The sequence below is a fragment of the Bos taurus genome, chromosome 4, assembly GCF_002263795.3.
Source record: "Bos taurus isolate L1 Dominette 01449 registration number 42190680 breed Hereford chromosome 4, ARS-UCD2.0, whole genome shotgun sequence".
Lineage (NCBI taxonomy): Eukaryota > Metazoa > Chordata > Mammalia > Artiodactyla > Bovidae > Bos > Bos taurus.
The window spans coordinates 24300257-24324767 of record NC_037331.1 but is presented as its reverse complement, the minus strand read 5'-3'; the positions used below and the strand labels follow the sequence as shown (position 1 = coordinate 24324767).

The window sequence follows — 24511 nt, the reverse complement described above, 5'->3', positions numbered from 1 at the left end:
CTTTTATATTATACTAACATTAGCCCTCTGAATGATATGCATTCTTTCCTGAAGGAAGCGACTCAGTAAATATATTTGTAGTTAATTATCTTTCCAATACAATTTCTCTAAAACCATGAGAAGGGCTTCTCTGGTGGCTCAGACAATAAAGAACCTGCTTGCCAATGCAGGAGACTTGGGTTCAGTCTCTGGGTTGGGAAGATCCTCTGGAGGAGGAAATGGCAACCCACTCCAGTAATCTTGCCTGGGAAATCCCATGGACAGAGGAGCCTGGTGGGCTACAGTTCATGGGATCACAAAAGACTCAGACACAACTTGAACAACAACAACAATGGTTGATAGCTACTGTATTTTCCTTTGGTGGGAAACATAGGCAAGACTTGCATCTTCTTGCAAATTTTGTGAATCTGCACACACACTACACATATTACACACACTACACATATTTTTCACATTTCCGTTTTCCCAGGCATTGTGATCAAGAGCAACTGACAGATATGGTCCCACTGGAAGCCAAGTGCTCATCTGCCCAGTCATGAACATCTCCAGTATCAATAGTGTGGGAAGTTACTGAGCTATTAGATAGTCACCATTCCTTAGCTTGCCACTGTCTTTGGGTAGTCCAGAATGTCAATTTCACTTCTGAGTTTATTAGATCTGGCAAATGAATTATTAAGAGAGATAGCAAGATACAGATGGATCTACATTAAATTTGGTCACTTTCATTCTGTCATCAGAATATTAGCAAATGGTATTAGTATGCCATTCATCAGTGCAGCGACCACTCCCTAACTTCCACCTCACCTCGAACACTTAGGGAATGATTTAACAAATCTTACGATGTGTCAGGAGTCTAAGATAAATAATTTGCTTGCATTAATCTCATTTGATCCTTCCAATTGTCCTATGATACAGGTTAAAATTTACTCATTTTCCAGGGAATATTAAGGCTGAGAGGACACACAATTTTCCCAAGTGCATGTGACTATCAAATATAAAGTCTGGTATTTGAACACTTCCAAATAGAAAACCTAGTATTTGAACACTTTTGATGTGATTCCAAAGCCAATGCTTGAAACCACTTGACTCCTTTTTCCCAAAGAAGAGCTACAGAACTAGAAATAATTGGATACATCAACCCAAATGAATAAGTACTCAGAATTTGGTAACTCCACCTTCTCTTTCTCTTCATTCTCTAGGTACAAGATATTTTAATAAATAAATCTTGACATTCTATTCAATTCTGGACTTTGCATTTGGAGAATAGGCCAATTAAGTCTAGGCTGGAATTTAAGTCATATTAAGATTGTTCATTTCCAAGGCACACCATTCAATATCACAGTAATCCAAGTCTATGCCCCAACCAGTAATGCTGAAGAAGCTGAAGTTGAATGGTTCTATGAAGACCTACAAGACCTTTTGGAAACTAACACCCAAAAAAGATGTCCTTTCCATTATAGGGTACTGGAACGCAAAAGTAGGAAGTCAAGAAACACCTGGAGTGACAGGCAAATTTGGCCTTGGAATACAGAATGAAGCAGGGCAAAGACTATTATTTAATAGAGTTTTGCCAAGAAAATGCACTGGTCATAGCAAACACCCTCTTCCAACAACACAAGAGAAGACTCTACACATGGACATCACCAGATGGTCAACACCGAAATCAGATTGATTATATTCTTTGCAGCCAAAGATGGAGAAGCTCTATACAGTCAACAAAAATAAGACCAGGAGCTGACTGTGGCTCAGATCATGAACTCCTTATTACCAAATTCAGACTTAAACTGAAGAAAGTAGGGATAACCACTAGACCATTCAGGTATGACCTAAATCAAATCCCTTATGATTATACAGTGGAAGTGAGAAATAGATTTAAGGGACTGGATCACATAGACAAGAGTGCCTGATGAACTATGGACAGAGGTTTGTGGCATTGTAGAGGATACAGGGATCAAGACCATCCCCGTGGAAAAGAAATGCAAAAAAGCAAAATGGCTGTCTGGGGAGGCCTTACAAATAGCTGTGAAAAGAAGAGAAGCAAAAAGCAAAGGAGACAAGGAAAGATATAAGCATTGAATGCAGAGTTCCAAAGAATAGCAAGGAGAGATAAGAAAGCCTTCCTCAGTGATCAATGCAAAGAAAGAGAGGAAAACAACAGAACGGGAAAGACTAGAGATCTCTTCAAGAAAATTAGAGATACCAAGGGAATATTTCATGCAAACATGGGCTCGATAAAGGACAGAAATCGTATGGATCTAAAAGAAGCAGAAGATATAAAGAGAGGTGGCAAGAATACACAGAAGAACTGTACAAAAAAGATCTTCACGAGCCAGATAATCACGATGGTGTGATCACTCATCTAGAGCCAGACATCCTGGAATGTGAAGTCAAGTGGGCCTTAGGAAGCATCTCTACGAACAAAGCTAGTGGAGGTGATGGAATTCCAGTTGAGCTATTTAAAATCCTGAAAGATGATGCTGTGAAAATGCTGCACTCAATATGCCAGCAAATTTGGAAAACTCAGCAGTGGCCACAGGGCTGGAAAAGGTCAGTTTTCATTCCAATCCCAAAGAAAGGCAATGCCAAAGAATGCTCAAACTACCACACAATTGCACTCATCTCACACGCTAGTAAAGTAATGCTCAAAATTCTCCAAACCAGGCTTCAGCAACACGTGAACCGTGAACTTCCTGATGTTCAAGCTGGTTTTAGAAAAGGCAGAGGGACCAGAGATCAAATTGCCAACATCCGCTGGATCATGGAAAAAGCAAGAGAGTTCCAGAAAACCATCTATTTCTGTTTTATTGACTATGCCAAAGCCTTTGACTGTGTGGATCACAATAAACTGTGGAAAATTCTGAAAGAGATGGGAATACCAGACCAGCTGACCTGCCTCTTGAGAAATCTGTATGCAGGTCAGGAAGCAACAGTTAGAACTGGACATGGAACAACAGACTGGTTCCAAATAGGAAAAGGAGTACGTCAAGGCTGTGTATTATCACCCTGATTATTTAACTTATATGCAGAGAAGGCAATGGCACCCCACTCCAGTACTCTTGCCTGGAAATGCCCATGGATGGAGGAACCTGGTAGGCTGCAGTCTATAGGGTCGCTCAGAGTCGGACACGACTGAACGACTTCACCTTCACTTTTCACTTTCATGCATTGGAGAAGGAAATGGCAACCCACTCCAGTGTTCTTGCCTGGAGAATCCCAGGGACGGGGGAGCCTGGTGGGCTGCTGTCTCAGGGGTCACACAGAGTCGGGCACAACTGAAGCAACTTAGCAGCAGCAGCAGAGTACATCATGAGAAACGCCGGTCTGGAAGAAACACAAGCTGGAATCAACATGGCCGGGAGAAATATCAATAACCTCAGATATGCAGATGACACCACCCTTATGGCAGAAAGTGAAGAGGAACTCAAAAGCCTCTTGATGAAAGTGAAAGTGGAGAGTGAAAAAGTTGGCTTAAGCTCAACATTCAGAAAACGAAGATCATGGCATCCGGTCCCATCACTTCATGGGAAATAGATGGGGAAACAGTGGAAACAGTGTCAGACTTTATTTTGGGGGGCTCCAAAATCACTGCAGATGGTGACTGCAGCCATGAAATTAAAAGACGCTTACTCCTTGGAAGGAAAGTTATGACCAACCTAGATAGCATATTCAAAAGCAGAGACATTACTTTGCCAACAAAGGTTCATCTAGTCAAGGCTATGGATTTTCCTGTGGCCATGTATGGATGTGAGAGTTGGACTGTGAAGAAGGCTGAGCACCAAAGAATTGATGCTTTTGAACTGTGGTGTTGGAGAAGACTCTTGAGAGTCCCTTGGACTGCAAGGAGATCCAACCAGTCCATTCTAAAGGAGATCAGTCCTGGGTGTTCTTTGGAAGGACTGATGCTACAGCTGAAACTCCAGTACTTTGGCCACCTCATGCGAAGAGATGACTCATTGGAAAAGACTCTGATGCTGGGAGGGATTGGGGGCAGGAGGAGAAGGGGACGACAGAGGATGAGATGGCTGGATGGCATCACTGACTCGATGGATGTGAGTCTGAGTGAACTCCGGGAGCTGGTGATGGACAGGGAGGCCTGGCGTGCTGCGATTCATGGGTTCACGAAGAGTCGGACACGACTGAGCGACTGTACTGAACTGAAGATATTCAAGTCATTTTTAATTTAAAGCAAATTCAAACAATCTAATGACACCCTAAAGTGATATATCCAGTATACTTTCTCCACAAAAGCTCTATGGATGGTACTGAACACATGACCATTTACATGTTTAATCAGTTAAAACAATTTTCTATAGTCAGAGGTAGTAAAATGAAAGCTATGACATGTTTATCCCATAAAGCTATCCCAGATACAAGTTCTACCTTTTGACAGACTGTCAAGGAGTTAACCATTAAAGTAATGTATCTGGCACCACAATATCTGGCTTTTTAAAAATTCTTTTCAATAAAAACGTAACAACATTGCACTTGAGCTTTCAATTGCTTTTCTTTTTGAATGTCTCTGAACAGACACACATTTGAGTCACAGAATGCACTTAAGTTTAATGTTCCCAAAACCACAGACAAAATATTGTGCTATTTAAATAAGTATTTTAATAGAAAGCATGGACAACAGTAAGAAACACAGAAAAATCTAGTGACTTCCTAATATATCTATAAACTGTCAGTGGTTTTAGGAAAATGTAAAAACAATACACAAAGAGAACCCCCAAATGAAGTCCCAAATGTTCTTTAATCAAATATAATTAGAAGGCACACTTAAAACTGAGAAAACTATTTCTATATGAAAGACCTATGACCAAAGCAATGTTAAAGCCATTTCCAAACAGTAATGAAACAAAAATCTGTGGAGATGAATAATGTAATTGACATTATCAATACTGAACAGAGAGTAATAGTCTGAATGTTAACTCTGAGAAAGATTTCAAAATGATATGAAACTAAACGACAATATATATCCTACAAGGAATAAATGAGCGCAACAGAAGCGAGTTCTATTTATAATTCATAAAGATATGTTTCAATACATTTTGCCTTCAGTTTCCACAGAATAAAAAATTATATACGTTCTCCTTCGCCCCCACAGAAAACGATCCCATTCTTTCCACTGGACTTGCAATTCACAATTTTCCGTTCCAACATATCACCTCTCCTACCATATCCAGATCAAGGGTATTGAAAATGTAAACCAGTCCTCTTAGTAACATACATAAGGAGTCTTTCTTTAAAAAATTAATAAAAAAATAAGTAACCTTTTTTCATATTGGGAGCTAAAGCACTATAAGAAAGGTATTCCAGTTGATGGCAGAAAGCCATAACAGGGAAACAAACTGTATGTAAGCACGGGTCCACAGCCTTTGTAGCTCTGAAATAACTTATACAAAGAACTCGTATATAAATTTGGCTCACCTCAGCAATGCTTTTTCTTTAAATTACACAGAAATCTGAAAAGAATTGGGTGTATGTAAGGGCAACCTGTGGCCCTGAGTAAAAATGTGTATTTAAGAGGGGAAATGTGGAAGTAATTATTACCTTGATGTATTTCCCAGAATGCACAGAATCTATCCAGCATGTCTCGCCTCGGCATTGAGGGTTTTGCAGAACACCCATGACTCTAAAAATCCAGCATTTGGCATCACGCAATCTGGGAGCTAATGATAAACCACTTTGCCCAGGCATTGTTGCTTTGGAGCCAGAACAAGTCAGTTTGCTGAGATGGACTGAAAAAAATATCTCAAATGGATGAGTCACCCTATTGCTGGCTTCGACTACCTTCGGGTTGGAAATGAACAAATCAGTGTCACAGGCACTTTAGAGAAATAAACAGGAACTTTTGTTTCCTTCCACTTGGAGACCAAAAAACAAGACAAAGGAAGGAGTGCTAAGTAACTGCAAAAGAAATCTAGTTGGATTTTGTGATTACTATTGGGTCTTTAAATCTCGCTCATGACTAAGCCAACATTTTCTGCTAACCAGACTTAAAAGGAAACTCTAGTCAGTATTAAGAAGAGCCCATATACCCAAGAGTGGGGCATACGTGTAAGTGGTGGGTTCCAATGGGCTAGTTACAATACAGACATATATATATGCTTTACAAAGTAATCCAAAGTAGGGGGAGTGGGAATCCAAGTCAGAGACCCTGAGGAAATGTCCAATGTAAAACACTGATGCAAATATAGGAAAATCTCCAACTCAGAGGTGTAGAGACAGAAATACAAATTGGGCTCTGGGAGAAAAGCTATATGGAAATAAAAAGGTCATGGACAACATGGAATGACCCTATGCTTTCAGCACACACCAATGTGTATTGTGGGTTTATATTACAGGACTATAAGTGTGTGACCCGTGGATACACTAAGCCAACCAAACAGTACAGAATCAAAAGAACTAAAAATTTACATTTGCCTTGGCTTCTGTAACAGCAGATAATAACCATGGCCTCTTCACAGCAAAGTTCTAAGATCCATTCTACTATTTCCCATTCTTCTATGATCATACCTCACAGATTCTCTAAGTGAATTTAAGAATAATGGATACAAACAAAACCCTAAGCTTAAGAAGTAGACTGATTTGGACTTTCCATTCTGTACAGATCCTTGAAAGATTACATTTACTAGAAGGAAGCAAGGTTTGATTGAGTCTAGAAAAGCACATATTAATTTTCTGCTGAGAACAAATATAAAGGCCTTCTCAGATAAAGGAGAAACAGTATGTGCAAACAAATGACTGCCCAAGGAACTGGAGCAATTTATTATGGATGAACCGCAGATTATTTGTGAGGCAGTGGCAGGAGGCCAGCTTAGAAATGTTCAGGCTTCAGCCAGATTATAAAGGAGCTAGCTAACCAGTGTTAAGGTATTTGAGCTTTACCTTTCAGGCAATGATGAGCAATTGAGAGAGCGCGTTGCAGGGGTGGGATGGAACACAGGGGTCACATCATTAAAAGTACTTGTCACAAATCTCACTCTGGCAACAAGATCAAATACAGTGTGCAAGTGGGCAAAACGAGGTATAGAAAACCAGTTAGAAAAAGGTTATTCCAACAGATCAGCAAAAAAATAAAAATAAAAATTATGGAATAAACAGCGACAGTAGAAGAGAAGATGGATTCACGAATATTCAGGACAAAGTGTGGCAGTACTTACGGAGATGGAACTTCAAGGGGAGTGATATCTTCTGGTCAGAGGTTTTGGAATACAGTAGGAAAGGCAGATTTGTCAAGAGGGAGATAAACAGATAGGTTTAGTTTTTTAAATGATGTGGTTGTAAAACATCTGGGCGGATTTGCCTGGGATCAGAATCAATTGTTGCTTTCAGAAATTCTGTTATTCAGTTGGCTTTGTGTTACAAGTGACACAACTCCAACTCAAACTAGTTCAAAATAAACCAAATAAAAATATGTATTGGCTTTTCCAAGAGGCACAACTAGATTCAGGGATCTAAACACCATCCTGAGGACTCTCTCTCTCTCATCTCTCCTTCTGTTTGACTTCAATTTCAGAGGCTTTTTTCATGAGGCACCAAGATGACTACAGACAGCCCTAATCCAACATGCTCTGGATTCCTGAGAAAAAGAACATACTCTTCCCAACATCTGTCAGCACTTCTGGACTCTGAATAGCCCCGTTTGCCACCAGTCATGTTGCCAGGGCAGGAGACACTCAGATTGTCCAATCCTAAATCATGGCCCCAGGACCCAGAAACCAGATCCTGGGTAAGGCCCCTGGAGTGACCATGCCCCAAGAACCACATGGGGTGCAGAAGGGTGCATCTCTGCTGGAAGAAGGGTCCTCAGTGGCAAGTTTTGGTCCTACTGAAATGCAATCTACCCATAAGAATGTGATGAGATATGAGATACTATACCTTTAAAGATCTGAAAGTTTTGATACCAAACACTGTTATCATAAGTAACACTGTAACTGTCACACAATGACTATAAGGCAATTAGTTTTTCTGGCAGATGTGGTTGAATTACTAGACACTGGAGAAAAGCAATGAAGAGGACATTAAAGTGCATGAAGAAGATCTCTCTCTTCTGAGCAAGTCCTGCCTTTCAAAGGCTCCAGGGCTAGGTCTCATGCTATAGGGGAATCAACACATTTCTCAAATACCAAAATACAATTTTTTTTCTTTCTGATCTTTTAAGGAAGGTTTTCCAAAGTTCAATAACTAATTGCACCAATAACATTATTTGGGAGGAATGTATGGGACACCTCCCGCCCCTCCGCCTCACACATACACACACAGGATGTGTGTCTTGAGAGTGAGTCACGCGAGTGGAGAAAAATCACGGTTTCTTCCCTGGGAGTCAGGGAATGGAGCTGCTTCTATTTAAGCCGGTTGACTCAAATCACTGCAAGTAGGTGTTGAGTCAGACTGGATGCTCCAAACAACACCATCCCTCCCTATCCTGGGGTAATACAGCTTTGGGAAGTGCTTAGAACTGCCAGGAAATTCTGAGCTAGAAAAGTTAGAGACTGGGAGGAGATCTTGCCATCCTGGCACTGGGGGAGCTTTACCAGGTCAGAACTGCTTTAGGCTTGGGTAATTCCAGTGACTGCCTGGGCATCCTGGGTACTGGACCGGCTTCTGCCTTGCCCTGTGTCAACAGATCCGGGTGGCTACTGGGGTTTACAGGGATTGATGCAGCCTGGGAGATCAACACCTCTTGCACTTCAGCTGCAGGGAAAGTGCAAAAGCAGGTTCTAAGGGCCTTAGTGGGAACCTGGAATGATCATGACTATAGCCTGATATATGTGTATGTTCTCAGTCACTCAGTCATATCCCAATCTTTGTGAATCCGTGGACTGTGTAGCCTGCCAGGCTTCTCTGTCCATGGGATTCTCCAGGCAAGAACACTGGAGTGGGTTACCACTTCCTTCTCCGGGGGATCTTCCCGATCCAGGGATCAAACCCTTGTCTCCTGTATCTCCTGCACTGGCAGGTGGATTCTTTACCACTGAGGCACCAGGGAAGCCCCATAGTCTGATACATAACTTTAAAATTCTCAGACATGCCTAGTGCAAGCCTCAGGCCCTGCAAACATTAGGGGCGGTCCTGCCTTTAGCTTTACTAATGCAAAGGTTTTCATAGTTTAATAAATAATAAATTTAAGGTGAATCTAATTTTGATCCTGGTGCAAAGACAAGTGGTTCCCAAAAGAAGGTTTACTGATTCTAAAAGAATAAAATATTTCCAACTTACTGGATTTGCCTTGTAAGATGGTTTGCCCTTTCTATTCATATAGGGTGATTAACCACAGGGGACATTAACAAAGTGGTTTTTATATTCTGTTTGATTTTACTTACTTAATGAGTATTTCAAAAGTTTGTGCTTGTGCTGTTATTTTTCAATATTTATTTTGGTATTTTTATGGTATGAAATGGAGAAGGAAATGGCAACCCACTCCAGTATTCTTGCCTAGAGAATCCCGTGGACAGAGCCTGGTGAGCTGCTGTCCATAGGGTCGCACAGAGTCGGACATGACTAAAGCGACTTAGCATGCATGCATGCATTGGAGAAGGAAATGGCAACCCACTTCAGTATTCTTGCCTGGAGAACCCCAGGGACAGAGGAGCCTGGTGGGCTGCCGTCTGTGGGTTCGCACAGAGTCAGACATGACTGAAGTGACTTAGCAGCAGCAGCATGGTATGAAATGGGTTTAAGGATTTAGGTGAAATCTCTATCATTCCACCTGTAAGAAAAAAATGGATTGACCTATGAGTGCTCATGGAATAAGAACAAAGTAAATCCTAGTTCCAGTCACCTTTTTAGCCACCTGTTACAGTACTTTTTCTAAGTGGTCACTTGCCTGCTGCCCATTAGCCAGCCTGTGGCCTAGCTACAGAGCAGCTAGCAACTTTGCCTCCTCGGGAAGCCCATTTCCTGACATGTTCCCTTTGGTTGCAGGATTCTAGACTGTCTTCAAAGGCCTTGGCCCTGGGCTTCGTCAGAGCTTGAAAATGGGAAGGAGCAATAAATACACAGGATATGTCAATTTACAATGTTACTTTAAAAAGTATCCCCAGATACAGTAAATGGATTTGGTGCTAGGCTAATGGATAATGGAATAATTTTACAAATAAAATATGAAAGAGGAATAGGTTGCTTTGAGAGAATGTGTTTTGACAGGTAGTTTCCAACATGGCAGAGTGTGTTAAAGATTTTAAAGCTATTTGAGTCCTGTTGATGTTTTCGGTTTTCGTTAACCTCAAAAACAGATGTCTGAAAAGTCTTATTGTGCTTTCCTCCAAATGTGTAGAGGAAGAGTGTGTGCAGAGCACAGATTACCTCAGCCCTATCCTGTGAGTCTGCCTTCAGTTGTGTTCTTTATAGTCTGTGTGGTACATAAACTTTTTATAGAAGGTGGGAGGAGACAGTAGCTAAAGTGAAATAAGTGTCTTACCATGAGAACTTTTATTACAACTTCCTCTGTGATTGAGCAGAATCCAAAAGGGATAGAAAACCTTTTGCCACAGAAAGCTTTTGAAGCTTTTCTGACCAATAAAAAGGTTTAATTTTGATAACCACTGGGTTAAAAAAAAAAAAGGCTTTCCGGTAACCAGTCCACACATCTAAGTGCTGTAAAATCAAATTTGGGTTCGGATTAAACTGTATTCTTATTAGCTTTGTGTCCTCAAAGGAAAGAGAGCATCATCCATAGATTAGAGAATAAAGTCCAAACCAGTAGGGATATTCTGAGGAAGAAGTAACTACAGCACAGAGCCTGACATGTAGTACGTAATCAATACCAGTCATATGTGTGTACATCTGACCATGATTTCTCATTTTCAAATATCAGTGCTAATAAATCGTAGTACTTGGCATCTGACACATGCACCCACTTTTAAAAGGCAGAGGTTCATCTGTAAGATTACTGGAATGCAAACAAAATTAATGAATTATAATTTTATACCATGGAATTGACTATATTTTAATTAATATATATATTGAAAGAAATGGCTATAATATAGCATTTTCCCATTTCATTAAAACTTTCTTAATATTATCTTAATAGAAATATACATAGTGAATAAATTAAAATCTTCAGTTTCATTCCAGTTATTTTGGAATTAAGATATTGCTTTTCTCCAACTGCTTTATTACATATTATTAAACTTTCACTTCTAACCACTTAGATTTTCCTCAGGTCTCATTTAGTAAATGAATTTTAACATGTTCCAAAATAAATGAGTTTATTATCCTTTCTTGTCTCTTACCTCAAAAGAGCTACGGCTTTTGATTTTGCTATTCCTGTTAACAGTACCATTTTTTTTTCACATCACAGAAGCTTGAATCCCCCTCCTCCCTTTAACTTATCTGAACTGCTGCTTTTGTGCCACGTACTTTATACACATTTTATATATATGCACACACATGTATATATGCATGATAGCTAGCATATATATGTAGAGCCAGCATATGTGTGTATACACATAAATAAGCTAGCTCTCATGTGGCTAACTCTCCATATATGTGCTAGCTATCCTGTGTATGTGGGAGATGGGTATCCGAAACTAGTATTTGTTCAGTGGTTACTATACAAGAAACACAGAATCTGTGTTACACATTACAGGAGTATTTATGCCTTTATTCGAATCTTCCAATGGCTCTAGGAAATAGATACAATTACTTATATTTTACGGATAACGAAAGCTTTTCTGGAACTTATTTGAGTTCAAACAAATAGGAAAGGAAAAAGCTGGGGTTTCAAATTGTGATCAGTCTGTTTCCAGAATCTGAAGCGTCACCACCTATGTTTTCTCATTATCTATGCTGTCTCTTTATTACAGTGCCACTCATGTCCTCAAATACTTATTAACCTCTATTACATCCCCCTCCACATGTTTCTCTACTGTGCTTCATCCCTCCATGCAATTTACATCTCACCACAATTCATTTTCCTGAAACATGACTCCAATCTTATCATTCTTCCACTTAAAAATTGCTAATAGTCTCTTATTGCTAATTTCCTCTGTTACCTTTCTTTCATTACTGTCTTAATCAGAGCTGTCCAGAGAAACTGACCCTATAAGCTGTGTATATATATATAGGAAGACATTTATTTTAAGGAAATAGCCCATGCAATTGTGAAGTCCAGCAAGTCCAACTATCTGCATGGTGGACTGAAAGGCTGAACACCAAGCCATGAGCTGATTGTACGGTTAAGTCTGAAAGGCTATGAGGCTGAAGACTCAGGACAGGCTGTTTGCTGAAGAATTCCCTCTTGCCAGGGGAGGTTAGCCCTTGTTTTAGTTCAGGCCTTCAACTGACTGGATGACAGTCACTCACCCGATGGAAGGCAATCTGCTTCTCTCAGAATCAACTGATTTAGATGTAACTTTTATCCAGAGTAATTTTTGACCAAATATTTAAGCACACTGGCCTAGTCAAGTTGATACATAAAGTTAACCATCATGATTGCTATTACTATACAAGTTTTTCCTCATTCAGAAAAATTTGGCATTTGTGGGTCCCCAAAACCAACCCAGATAATCACAATGCTGTGATAGATCATGTAGAGCCACACATCCTGGAATGTGAAGTCAAGTGGGCCTTAGGAAGCATCACTACGAACAAAGCTAGTGGAGGTGATGGAATTCCAGTTGAGCTATTTCAAATCCTGAAAGGTGATGCTGTGAAAGTGCTGCACTCAATATGCCAGCAAATTTGGAAAACTCAGCAGTGGCCACAGGACTTGAAAAGGTCAGTTTTCATTCCAATCCCAAAGAAAGGCAATGCCAAAGAATGCTCAAACTACTGCACAATTCCACTCATCTCACACGTTAGTGAAGTAATGCTCAAAATTCTCCAAACCAGGCTTCAGCAATATGTGAACTGTGAACTTCCTGATGTTCAAGCTGGTTTTAGAAAAGGCAGAGGAACCAGAGATCAAATTGCCAACATCTGCTGGATCATAGAAAAAGCAAGAGTTCCAGGAAAAGATCTATTTCTGCTTCATTGACTATGCCAAAGCCTTTGACTATGTGGATCACAATAAACAGTGGAAAATTCTGAAAGAGATGGGAATACCAGACTACCTGACCTGCCTCTTGAGAAATCTCTATGCAGGTCAGGAAGTAACAGTTAGAACTGGACATGGAACAACAGACTGGTTCCAAATAGGAAAAGGAGTACATCAAGGCTGTATATTGTCACCCTGCTTATTTAACTTATATGCAGAGTACATCATAAGAAACGCTGGGCTGGAAGAAGCACATGCTGGAATCAACATTGCGGGGAGAAATATCAATAACCTCAGATATGCAGATGACACCACCCTAATGGCAGAAAGTGAAGAAGAACTAAAGAGCCTCTTGATGAAAGTAAAAGAGGAGAGTGAAAAAGTTGGCTTAAAGCTCAACATTCAGGAAACTAAGATCATGGCATCCGGTCCCATCACTTCATGGTAAATAGATGGGGAAACAGTGGCTGACTTTATTTTTTTGGGCTCCAAAATCACTGCAGATGGTGACTGCAGCCATGAAATTAAAAGACGCTTACTTCTTGCAAGGAAAGTTATGACCAACCTAGACAGCATACTAAAAAGCAGAGACATTACTTTGTCAACAAAGGTCCGTCTAGTCAAGGCTATGGTTTTTCCAGTCGTCATGTATGGGTGTGAGAGTTGGACTATAAAGCTGAGCACCAAAGAACTGATGCTTTAGAACTGCAGTGTTGGAGAAGACTCTTGAGAGTCTCTTGGACGGCAGGGAGATCCAACCAGTGCATCCTAAAGGAAATCAATCCTCAGTATTCATTGGAAGGACATCATGATGTTGAAGCTGAAACTCTAATACTTTGGCCACCTGATGTGAAGAGCTGACTCATTTGAAAAGACCCTGATGCTGGGAAAGATTGAAGGCAGGAGGAGAAGGGGATGACAGAGGATGAGATGGTTGGATGGCATCACCAACTCAATGGACGTGAGTTTGGGTAAACTCTGGGAGTTGGTGATGGACAGCAAGGCTTGGCGTGCTGCGGTCCATGGGGTCGCAAAGAGTCAGACATGACTGAGTGACTGAACTGAACTGAAAAACCAACTCATTCTTCTCCATCTTCTTCTTTTCATGGTGCTATTCCAGTTTAATAGCTCATTCCTGCCTTTTGCCTCAATATTTAGTAAAAGACGTGAATGAGTAAGAAAGAAATGAAAAGCACCCCTCCAAAATCAAAGTGAGTACCGCCTGAAGTCATAAGGCTTCAACAATGTTAACCCACAAGAGGGAGGGAATATATATATAAACTTATAGCTGATTCACGTTGTTGTCCAGTAGAAACTTAAATACAACAGTGTAAAGCAATTATACTCCTATTTAAAAATGTTATCCCAGTCACTTATTAATACCATTAATAACTGAATGGTATTAAAAGTTCTTTCGCCCCTAGTGACTAACTTGAAGTCACTTGCTGCTTCTATGCCTAATGATCTTGGCCATGCCACTTGGAGGTAGAGAAACATTATATTTATAATGTATACTGTAAGGTACACATACACAGTCAACACAGATCTCCCAGTTTTCCCACTAGAGTTTACAAAATCCTCTTTTATGGCCATCATTAAAAAATCTACAAATAATTAATGCTAGAGAAGGTGTGAAGAAAAGCAAACCCTCCTACCAGGTTGGTGGGAATGTAAATTGATGCAGTTACCATGGAAAACAGTATGCTGCTGCTGCTGCTGCGTCACTTCAGTCGTGTCTGACTCTGTGCGACCCCATAGACGGCAGCCCACCAGGCTCCCCTGTCCCTGGGATTCTCCAGGCAAGAACACTGGAGTGGGTTGCCATTTCCTTCTCCAATGCACGGAAGTGAAAAGTTAAAGTGAAGTCATGTCCGACTCTTAGCAACCCCATGGACTGCAGCCTACCAGGCTCCTCTGTCCATGGGATTTTCCAGGTAAGAGTACTGGAGTGGGTTGCCACTGCCTTCTCCAGAAAAACAGTATGGAAGTTCTTTAATAAACTAAAAGTACAGTTGTCATATGATTCAACAATATCACTCCCAGGCACATATGCCAAGAAAACTCTAATTTGAAAAGATATATGCACCCCAATGTTCATAGCAGCACTATTGACAGTAGCCAAGACATGGAAGCAACCTAAATATCCACTGACAAATAAATGGATAAAGAAGATGTGGGACATATGTTCAGTGAAATATTAGTCATAAAAATAGAATGAAATGATACCATTTGCCACAACATAGATGGAACTAGAGATCATACTAAGCCAAAGAAAGACAAATATCATATGATACTGCTTATATGCAGAAACTTAAAAATTATAAAAATATACTTAATTTGTAAAACAAATACTCACAGACTTTGAAAACAAATTTATGGCTATCAAAGGGGAAACTTGAGGAGAGGAATAAATTAAGATCTTGAAATTCACACATACACACTATTATATAGAATATGGATAAATAGCAAGATTCTGGCTTAAAGCTCAACATTAAGAAAATTAAGATCGTGGCATCCAGTCCCATCACTTCATGGCAAATAGATGGGGAAACAGTGGCTGACTTATTTTTAGGGGGCTCCAAAAATCACTGCAGATGATAACTGCAGCCATGAAATTAAAAGACGCTTACTCCTTGGAAGGAAAGTTATGACCAACCTAGACAGCATATTAAAAAGCAGAGACATTACTTTGCCAACAAAGTCCGTTTAGTCAAGGCTATGGTTTTTCCAGTGGTCATGTATGGATGTGAGAGTTGGACTGTGAAGAAAGCTGAGCGCTGAAGAATTGATGCTTTTGAACTGCGGTGTTGGAGAAGACTCTTGAGAGTCCCTTGGACTGCAAGGAGATCCAACCAGTCCATCCTAAAGGGGATCAGTCCTGGGTGTTCATTGGAAGGAGTGATGTTGAAGCTGAAACTCCAATACTTTGGCCACCTGATGCGAAGAGCTGACTCACTGGAAAGGACCCTGATGCTGAGAAAGATTGAGGGTAGGAGGAGAAGGGGACGACAGAGGATGAGATGGTTGGATGGTATCACCACCTCAATGGACATGAGTTTGGGTAAACTCTGGGAGTTGTTGATGGACAGGGCGGCCTGGCGTGCTGCAGTTCATGGGGTCGCAAGGAGTCGGACATGACTGAGTGACTGAACTGAACTGATGGTATACCACAGAAAATTATATTCAATATCTTAAAGTAAATTATAAAAGAAAAATAATATTAAAAAGAATATATATAATACACATATACTATATACCAGAAACTAACACACTGTAAAACTGTAATCCATAAATAAATAAGTCTCTTTTCCTTTCTCTGATAAAGTCCCTGAGATCCCAAGCAGATGATTTACATCTCAAAAACACAAGAAAAGAAATACCAATTCCTTTCAGAAAGCTCATTTCCTCTCATGGCATATACAGAAATCAGTCTTAGAAAGTCAAGATTCCCATCTTGGTCATTTTTCAGGGATTTTCTTTTTTCCATTTCTAAATCACCAATTCAGTTTAACAAATAACAGTAATAGACAATAGTACATATCATTCCCTCCCATTCCCACACCTTACTTTCTGAGGAACATGATCAGCATTCAAGCTTCACCTGGTCTGTGAGCTCAGCACCAGCGGTCCTAATATAAAAAGCAGCAACCAGACCACACCTGTGGCCACTTTTTCCCACTGTAATGGCGGCCACATCTCTGCAACAGCCTGAGGGTGTCTGAGTCCTCTGTACTCTCTGGGTGGTCTCCTTTCATCAAGGACAGCTATCATCGGGCCCACATCAGTAGGTGGTCGCCCTCAGGTCCCTCACCCCCTCCACACACACAACCTTCAAGCCCCAGGTGTTAGTGCAGGGCCCCCACAACTTCCCTTTCCTGAACGTCTCCAGCGCTCACAGCAGCTTCCTTGGTCTCCTGGCTGTGCGGTCAATTGTTGGGCTGCATCCCACAGGCCTGCGAGCCCAGTCCCTGCCCAGCTTTGAGACCAAAGAAACAGCCTGGAGTCGGTGACAGAGAGGTCAAACTTACACGTCTGAAGCAAGGTCCTGGAGGGACACCTCACAGTGCGCGGCAGAGGCCTGTGGGCAGGACCCAGCAGCAGGCGCCGGTCCCGCCGGGAGGGGGAAGGTACCACTTGTAGGGGGAATTGCTATCTGGTTGGCTCCTTGGTTACCAGGGAAACTAGTGGAGGCCCGCCGCCCCTCACCGCCCCTTAAATAGGCTATCAGGTGGAGATGCTCTGATCTAAAGGTCAGAACAGTCATTAGCTAGGGCTGAGGCAAGTATGTAGGAAGGTCAGTAGGTGAGTAGGGTGTAGGCTAAGTGGGTACTGGTAGAAGAAGGGACTGGCAGAGAGCAAGAGAACAGCCATCTTGGGTGGCCAGCTCATACCTACCCATGTACAGGGTCTGCCTTCTTGATCCATTTTTCATGGTATGCCTTAAACATAAGACAATTGCCAAGATTTGCTAAAATCTGTTTAGAAAAATAGAAAAGAAATAGAGAGGAAAGCTAAAAGAAACTAAAAGAAAAAAAATAAGAACTTGGATGAGACAGAGACAGTGTGGGAAATAAACTTTAAAAATTTTGAAACTGGGAATTCCCTGGTGGTCCAGTGGTTAGGGCTTTGAGCTTCCACTGTAGGAAGGCACAGATTGATCCCTAGTTGGGGAACCAGGTTCCCACAAAAAAACAAAACCAAGAAAACACTGAAACGTTTGAATTGAAGGGTAATGGTTTCAAATCATGTTTGTCTAACTTCTTTCATGAGATATCCCTAATGGTGGAACAAGATGGTCTAGGATGGTTACAGTGAAAACTTCTGTATCTTTAAATGTTATAATCATATCAGGACTTAACCCCACACCCAATCTATGTCACAGTCACAGAATCTAGCAGAGATAATTCGCTCTGGTGTACATCCTAAATGATAAATGCACTCACATATACACTGAACACAGTCATAAATGTTATATCTGTCAGGGTCCTTTAACTATAACACTGATTTTACGAGAGTGGAAGTTAAGAGGCTTACATAGTTTGTGGGGGCTTCTCAGGTGGTGCTAGTGGTAAAGAACCTGCCTGCCACAGCAGGAGATACAGGAGACTTAGGTTCAATCCCTGGGTCGGGAAGATGCCCTAGAAGAGAACATGGCAACTCATTCCGTATTCTTGCCTGGATAATGCTATGGACAGAGGAGCCTGGTGGGCTATAGTTCAAAGAATCCGACACAACTGAAGCGACTTAGCATGTTCACACATTGTCTGTGATCATTTGTGAGCCACCAGATCTAGGTTACCTGACAACCAAGTTGCTATAGGTTTTAGTATACTGAAAAAGTTCTCAGATAATCACAGCCTTGTGCTTGATTTTTCCCTCCTGAGAATTTAGCTAGCTGTTTTCCTACACCAGGAGAATACTGTGAGGAAAGTAATAACTAAAGCACTTTGAATCCTTCTTAATAAATGAATATGACTTAGAACACAGAAGTGCAAGTATTAACACAAAGACTCGGTGAGGTATTATTTAAAGTCAGCTGTAACTACTATACGAAAAGTGATTCCACGTGTTAACGTTCAATAAGTATAGAGAAAAGTCTTTTGAGTCTCACTCAAAATGTCCTTAAGTGCAGTGGTCCCCAAGCTTTTTGGCACCAGGAACTGGTTTTGCAGAAGACAATTTTTCTGTGGGCCAGTGCGAGGAGGGGTGGGCGATGGTTTCAGGATGATTTAAACCCATTTCCTTTATTGTGCACTTTATTTCTGTTATTATTACATGAGCTCACCTCAAATTGCCAGGCGTTAGATCTTGGAAGTTGGGGACCCCTGTTTATATGTGTTTCAACTGTTTTTGATGATGTTTAGATCCAAATGAAAAAAAAAAAGTGTAGATTTAGGTGTACAATCTACATATGATTAATTACATGAAACAATCAGTGAAGAAATGACAATTTCCAAATACCATGAGAATTAAGGTTTAAAATGTTTCGGAAATTATTTTAATTTTCACAAAATATATTGGTCATTTCAATTTTAAATTTCATTATTTAAGCATAATTGAATGGATTACTTTATATTTTCACAAAATAGGCATTTGAAAATGCCTTATTAAATGACCATCACTTAAACATTAGAAACTCTTACAGCTTCATAGGACCTTTTTTTTTTTTTTTTGGCCTCTCAAGGTTTTAAAGCATTTTCATAAGAAACATGATTTGGGGCACCTGAGTTCTATCTTTGCCAACAAACCTACAGTTCACAATAAGATCCTGAAAAAAAAAAAAGTATCATTTCCCCTCACTTCGGCATGTTACAAACAAGAAATAAATTTCCTGCAGTTCTTCCTATAATTGTTTACTTTTGTTCTCATATTAAAAAAAAAAAAAAACTTACATGACAGTGTAGTGTGGGGACAAGAGGGCTGGAAGAGAAAGCACACCAGAGGTATTTATTATACAAACAACAACTTTCTGGAAATCTGCTTCTTCCTCTGGACTCTAAAGTGGTAAAGAATGGAGAACCACTGCTCAGTGGAACTGTCTGCAAAGATGAGTAGGTAATACTCTGCTGTGTGCCATTCAGCAGCTACCAGCCACCCAGGTGGGGCTATTCAAGAACTCAAAATGTAGCTACTTTTACAAAAGGTTACATTTTTCTCATTTCATTTAATTTTCTTTAATTTAAATTTTAAAAAGCCCCATGTGGCTAGTGACAATTGTGGACAGTGCATGACGACAATCTATAGAGCCTCCTAATTCAATTCTCTTTTGATTCTGTATAGTAACATTTAGTTCTATCCACACAACCAAATAGGTTGGAAACTTACATCTCTACAGAAATCTGTTAAAGTCAGAATGTAAAACTGACAATGGGATTTTCTTGGAAACATCTAAATTCTTATTTGCATAAGATACTATTGTGTGACAAAATTATTTCATAATTAACAATGAGGAGAAATGCATTGGAAATGCTTTTCAGTGTGAGGACAGGGAATGAACTCTCTGTTGGACAAGGGTCAAGTCATAAATCACATTTGTGGCTGTGTCACTCTGGACATGTCACTTTATTTCTTTGTATTGAGGCAGGAGGTAGATGTCCTCCCCTTGCCAGGGTAAAGTAACTGGAGATTCATTCCCTGTGGCCAATACTCCAAGATGAGAATGGCAGGACAATTGAGAGGGGAGGCTGGGCCCTGTCTAGATAGAAGATAAGAGACTACCCACTCCTCATTCTCAAAGACAGGAGACCTCCCTACCTACACATGCACAGAAAGCCTCCTTGGAAGTCAAAAGGAGAGCGAAGCTGAGTGATGGTTACTACCCATAGGCCTCTTTGGTAGAATCCATCTTGGCTAAGAAATGCATGCCCACACAAGGGAGGATCCTGAAATAGACAAAATATGGACTGTGAACCAGGCAAATCAAAATAATTGGCCAAAGGAAAACTGGAAGAAATGCCCCAAATAAGTGATTTAAACTGTCATGAGGGTGCAACTCAGCGATTCTCTGAGTCTGCCCATGTATCTATCCACAAGTACTATACTCTTTTTCCTCCTAATAAAGACTTTACTTGTTTCACTATTTTCATATTTATGGGAATCCTTTTTCTACAAAGCCAAAGAGCCAGGGCCTTTTCACTGACCACTGGTCTAATGGTCAGGGTTTGCTCTTCTCACTGCCATGACCCAACCTCAGTCTCTGGATGGGGAACCGAAGCCCCACTTCAATCTGCTTCAGGCTGAGGTCACCAGAGATTAGTACCTTAAATTCTACATCAGCAAAGCAGAGCCAAAAATAAATATTTTATCTGTGTTATTATGAGCACCAAACAGGATAATATGTGTTAAATATCTAGCACATTCTTTAGCATATAGCAGAACTTCAAGAGAGTGTATTTGCCTTCCCAACATTTTTTAAAAGTTAATTAAAAAAATACTTTCTATACGATCTTTATGATAGTCTGGAAGGTAATCAATTGTTTTCATTTCTTATTGGATTTGATTTTGTTTCTTAAACAAAAATTAAATAGCTACAAACAACAGCAATTAAAAAACAAAGTGAAGTATAAATCACAAATCAAAGCAGGGTGGAGTTGAAACACTGAACAAAAGAAAAATACTCTTCACCTTGAAGTCCCTATCTATCAAACCAGCAACTTAGCGGATTTCTCCATCCACTGTTGGTTCTGGCAAAGAAGCCATAATCTTTTTTTTTTTTTTTTATTCCATTCGCATCTCCCTTTGTTCCCTGCTAATTTCTAAGTCTTGCCTCTGGCAATGTTGGCTCCCATCCTCCCAAGGAGACCCTGACATTTAGGAAAAAAATCTCTTGGCTTCCCAGGTGGCTCAGATGGTAAAGAATCCACCTGCAATTCAGGAAACTTGGGTTTGATCCCTGGGTTGGGAAGACATCCTGGCGAAGGGAATGGCAACCAACTCCATTATTCTTGCCTGGAGAATTCCACAGATCTACAAGCCTGGTGGGCTATAGTTCATGGGGTCACAAAGAGCTGGACATGACGGAACGACTTTCACTTCACTTCACTCCCTGGGGAGGCCAGGTTGCCAGTGGCTCCATGCCCCGGCAGTCTCTGCCAAATATGTGGGAGCAACTTCCTGCTCTGTATGGGCTGTGCCCAGGCACCCATGGTGCCAGCAGCTGTGTGGGGTCTGTTCTCACCATGGGCTCTCATTCACTGCTGAAGCATTCTTGGAAAGTCAAGTTCTAAAGCTAAACAAACAGATAAATTTTGCAACACTATGCATTGACATTTTATAGCACGGTGGTGTGGAGGCTTCAGGGGAAGTAAAAACACGACCACTAATGTTTTTTTTTTTTATGGTGATGATACGTAGAACTCGTGAAATAGAGAGTAATTCCCTCGTGAGTTCTTTCTTGGTTTAAATCTTCTCTTCCTAGTTTGAATTTTAGGCATAGAAGTAAGAATTTTTAAGAAGTCCATTCTTATTAAAGGATATTTTTCTCTCCTTCAGTTTTGTTTTTTCCATCCTTCCTCTTCTTTTTAATTTTATTTTTAATTGGAGAATAATTACTTTACAATATAGTGATGGTTTTTGCCATACATCAACATGAATCAGCCACAGGCATCCACGTGTCCCTTCCTTCTTAAACTTCCCTCCCACCTCCCTCCCGATCCCACCCCTCTAAGTTGTCACAGAGCACCAGCTTTGGGTTCCCTGCATCATACAGCCAATTCCCACTATCTATCTATTTTACATATGGTAATGTATATGTTTCAATACTATTCTCTCAAGTCATCCCACCCTCTCCTTCCTGCACTGTGACCCTAAGTCTGTTCTTTATGTCTGTGTCTACTTTGCCGCCCTGAAAACAGGATCGTCTGTTCCATTTTTCTAGATCCCATACATATGCATTAATAGATGGTATTTGTCTTTCTCTGTCTGAATTAAATTCACTCTGTATAACAGGCACTAGGTGTATCCATCTCATTAGAACTGACTCAAATGTGGTCCTTTTTAGAGCTGAGTAATATTCTATTGTGTATGAAAATGAAAGTGAAGTGTTAGTCACTCAGTCGTGTCTGACTCTTTGTGACTCCATGAACTGTCCATGGAATTCTCCAGGCAAGAATACTGGAGTGAGTAGCCATTCCCTTCTCCAAGGAATCTTTCTGACTCAGGGATCAAAACCAGGTCTCCTGCATTGCAGGTGGACTCTTCACTGTTTGAGCCACCAGTGAAGCCCCTCATTGTGTATATGTACCACAACTCCTAGAAAAGAACTAACACCTATCCTACTCAAACTCTTCCAAAAACTTGCAGAGGAAGGAAAACTCCCAAACTCATTCTACGAGGCCACCATCACCATAATATCAAAATCAGACAAAGATGCCACAAAAAAAGAAAATTACAGGCTAATATCACTGATGAACATAGATGCGAAAATCCTCAACAAAATTCTAGCAAACAATCCCACAACAGGTTAAAAAGATACATCATGACCAAGTGGGCTTTATCCCAGGAATGCAAGGATTCTTCAATGTAGGCAAATCAATCAATGTGATATACCATATTAAGAAACTGAAAGAAAAACCATATGATTATCTCAATAGATTCAGAGAAAGCTATTGACAAAATTCAACACTCATTCATGATTAAAAACCCTCCAGAAAGTAGACATAAAAGGAACATACCTCAACACAATAAAGGCCATAAGGCTATGGTTTTTCCAGTGGTCATGTATGGATGTGAGAGTTGGACTGTGAATAAAGCTGAGTGCCGAAGAATTGATGCTTTTGAAATGTGGTGTTGGAGAAGACTCTTGAGAGTCCCTTGGACTGCAAGGAGATCCAACCAGTCCATCCTAAAGGAGATCAGTCCTGGGTGTTCATTGGAAGGACTGATGCAAAAGCTGAAATTCCAGTACTTTGGCCACCTCATGCAAAGAGTTGACTCATTGGAGAAGACCCTGATCCTGGGAGGGATTGAGGGCAGGAGGAGAAGGGGACGACAAAGGATGAGATGGCTGGATGGCATCACTGACTCGATGGACATGAGTTTGAGTGAACTCCGAGAGTTGGTGATGGACAGGGAGGCCTGGCGTGCTGCGATTCATGGGGTCGCAAAGAGTCGGACATGACTGAGCGACTGAACTGAACTGATGACAAACTCATAGCAAATATTATTCTCAATGGTGAAAAGTTGAAAGCAGTTCTTCTAAAATTAGGAACAAGACAAGGATGCCGTCTCTTGCCACTATCATCCGCTAATATTTAAGCACACCACCACCACCAGGCTTAGTCAACATAGATCCATATCGATATGGCATTTTCGTCAGAAGTAACATTCACAGAGGTACTTATTTTAAAGGAGTCATAGGGTTTATTGCAGGCTTCCCTGGTGGCTCAGATGGTAAAGAATCTGCATGCAAGGCAGGAGACCTGAGTTTGATCCATGGGTTGGGAAGAGCCTCTGGAGAAAGGAATAGCTACCCACTACAGTATTCTTGCCTGGAGAATTTCAGGGACAGAGGATCCTGGTGGGCTACAGTCTATGGGTTCACAAAGAGCTGGACACATCTGAGCAACTAATACACACACACACACACACACACACACCACATGCATGGTTTATTGCAGTTGTGTTTGCTCTTCCTTTCCAATCACCAGCCCAATAGTGCTACTGGAGATTCCCCATTTGTGGAAGACCTCTCTGCTCAGACCTTCTAGTATTTTCAAGATCAGTGAAAAAATGAATTTTACTCTGAAGCTTGCAAAGCATAATTTAATCAGAATAATTAGTCAATGAACATGTCTTCAGGTAAGACTCATTATCGTAGAAGCAGTGTACTGAGAAGTAAAGAAAGCTGTTGGGTAAAAAGCATAGTCTCTGTTTATGCTTAAATGTGCAAATATTTCTCAGGGATAGAAAATGCACTGCTTTCTTTAAGGAACCTTTCATGGTTTTTCACTCTCTCTTACATTTAAGGAGCACATGCTCAATTCAGTGGCAACTTGAAAACGTGTGACAGATGTACAATAAATGCTGCAC

At 40.7% G+C, this 24511-nt stretch overlaps 1 long non-coding RNA gene across 2 annotated transcripts in view; it reads right to left on the bottom strand.

The window, feature by feature from the left end:
• The window catches only part of LOC101907713 (uncharacterized), a 185608-nt gene extending 168495 nt beyond the window's left edge, over window positions 1–17113 (bottom strand). For both annotated transcript variants that reach the window (XR_001498956.3, XR_009494190.1), the window contains exon 1: window positions 17011–17113. This is a non-coding gene — a long non-coding RNA (uncharacterized lncRNA). The remainder of the gene's footprint in view (window positions 1–17010) is intronic.
• Between the last annotated feature and the right edge of the window lie 7398 nt (window positions 17114–24511).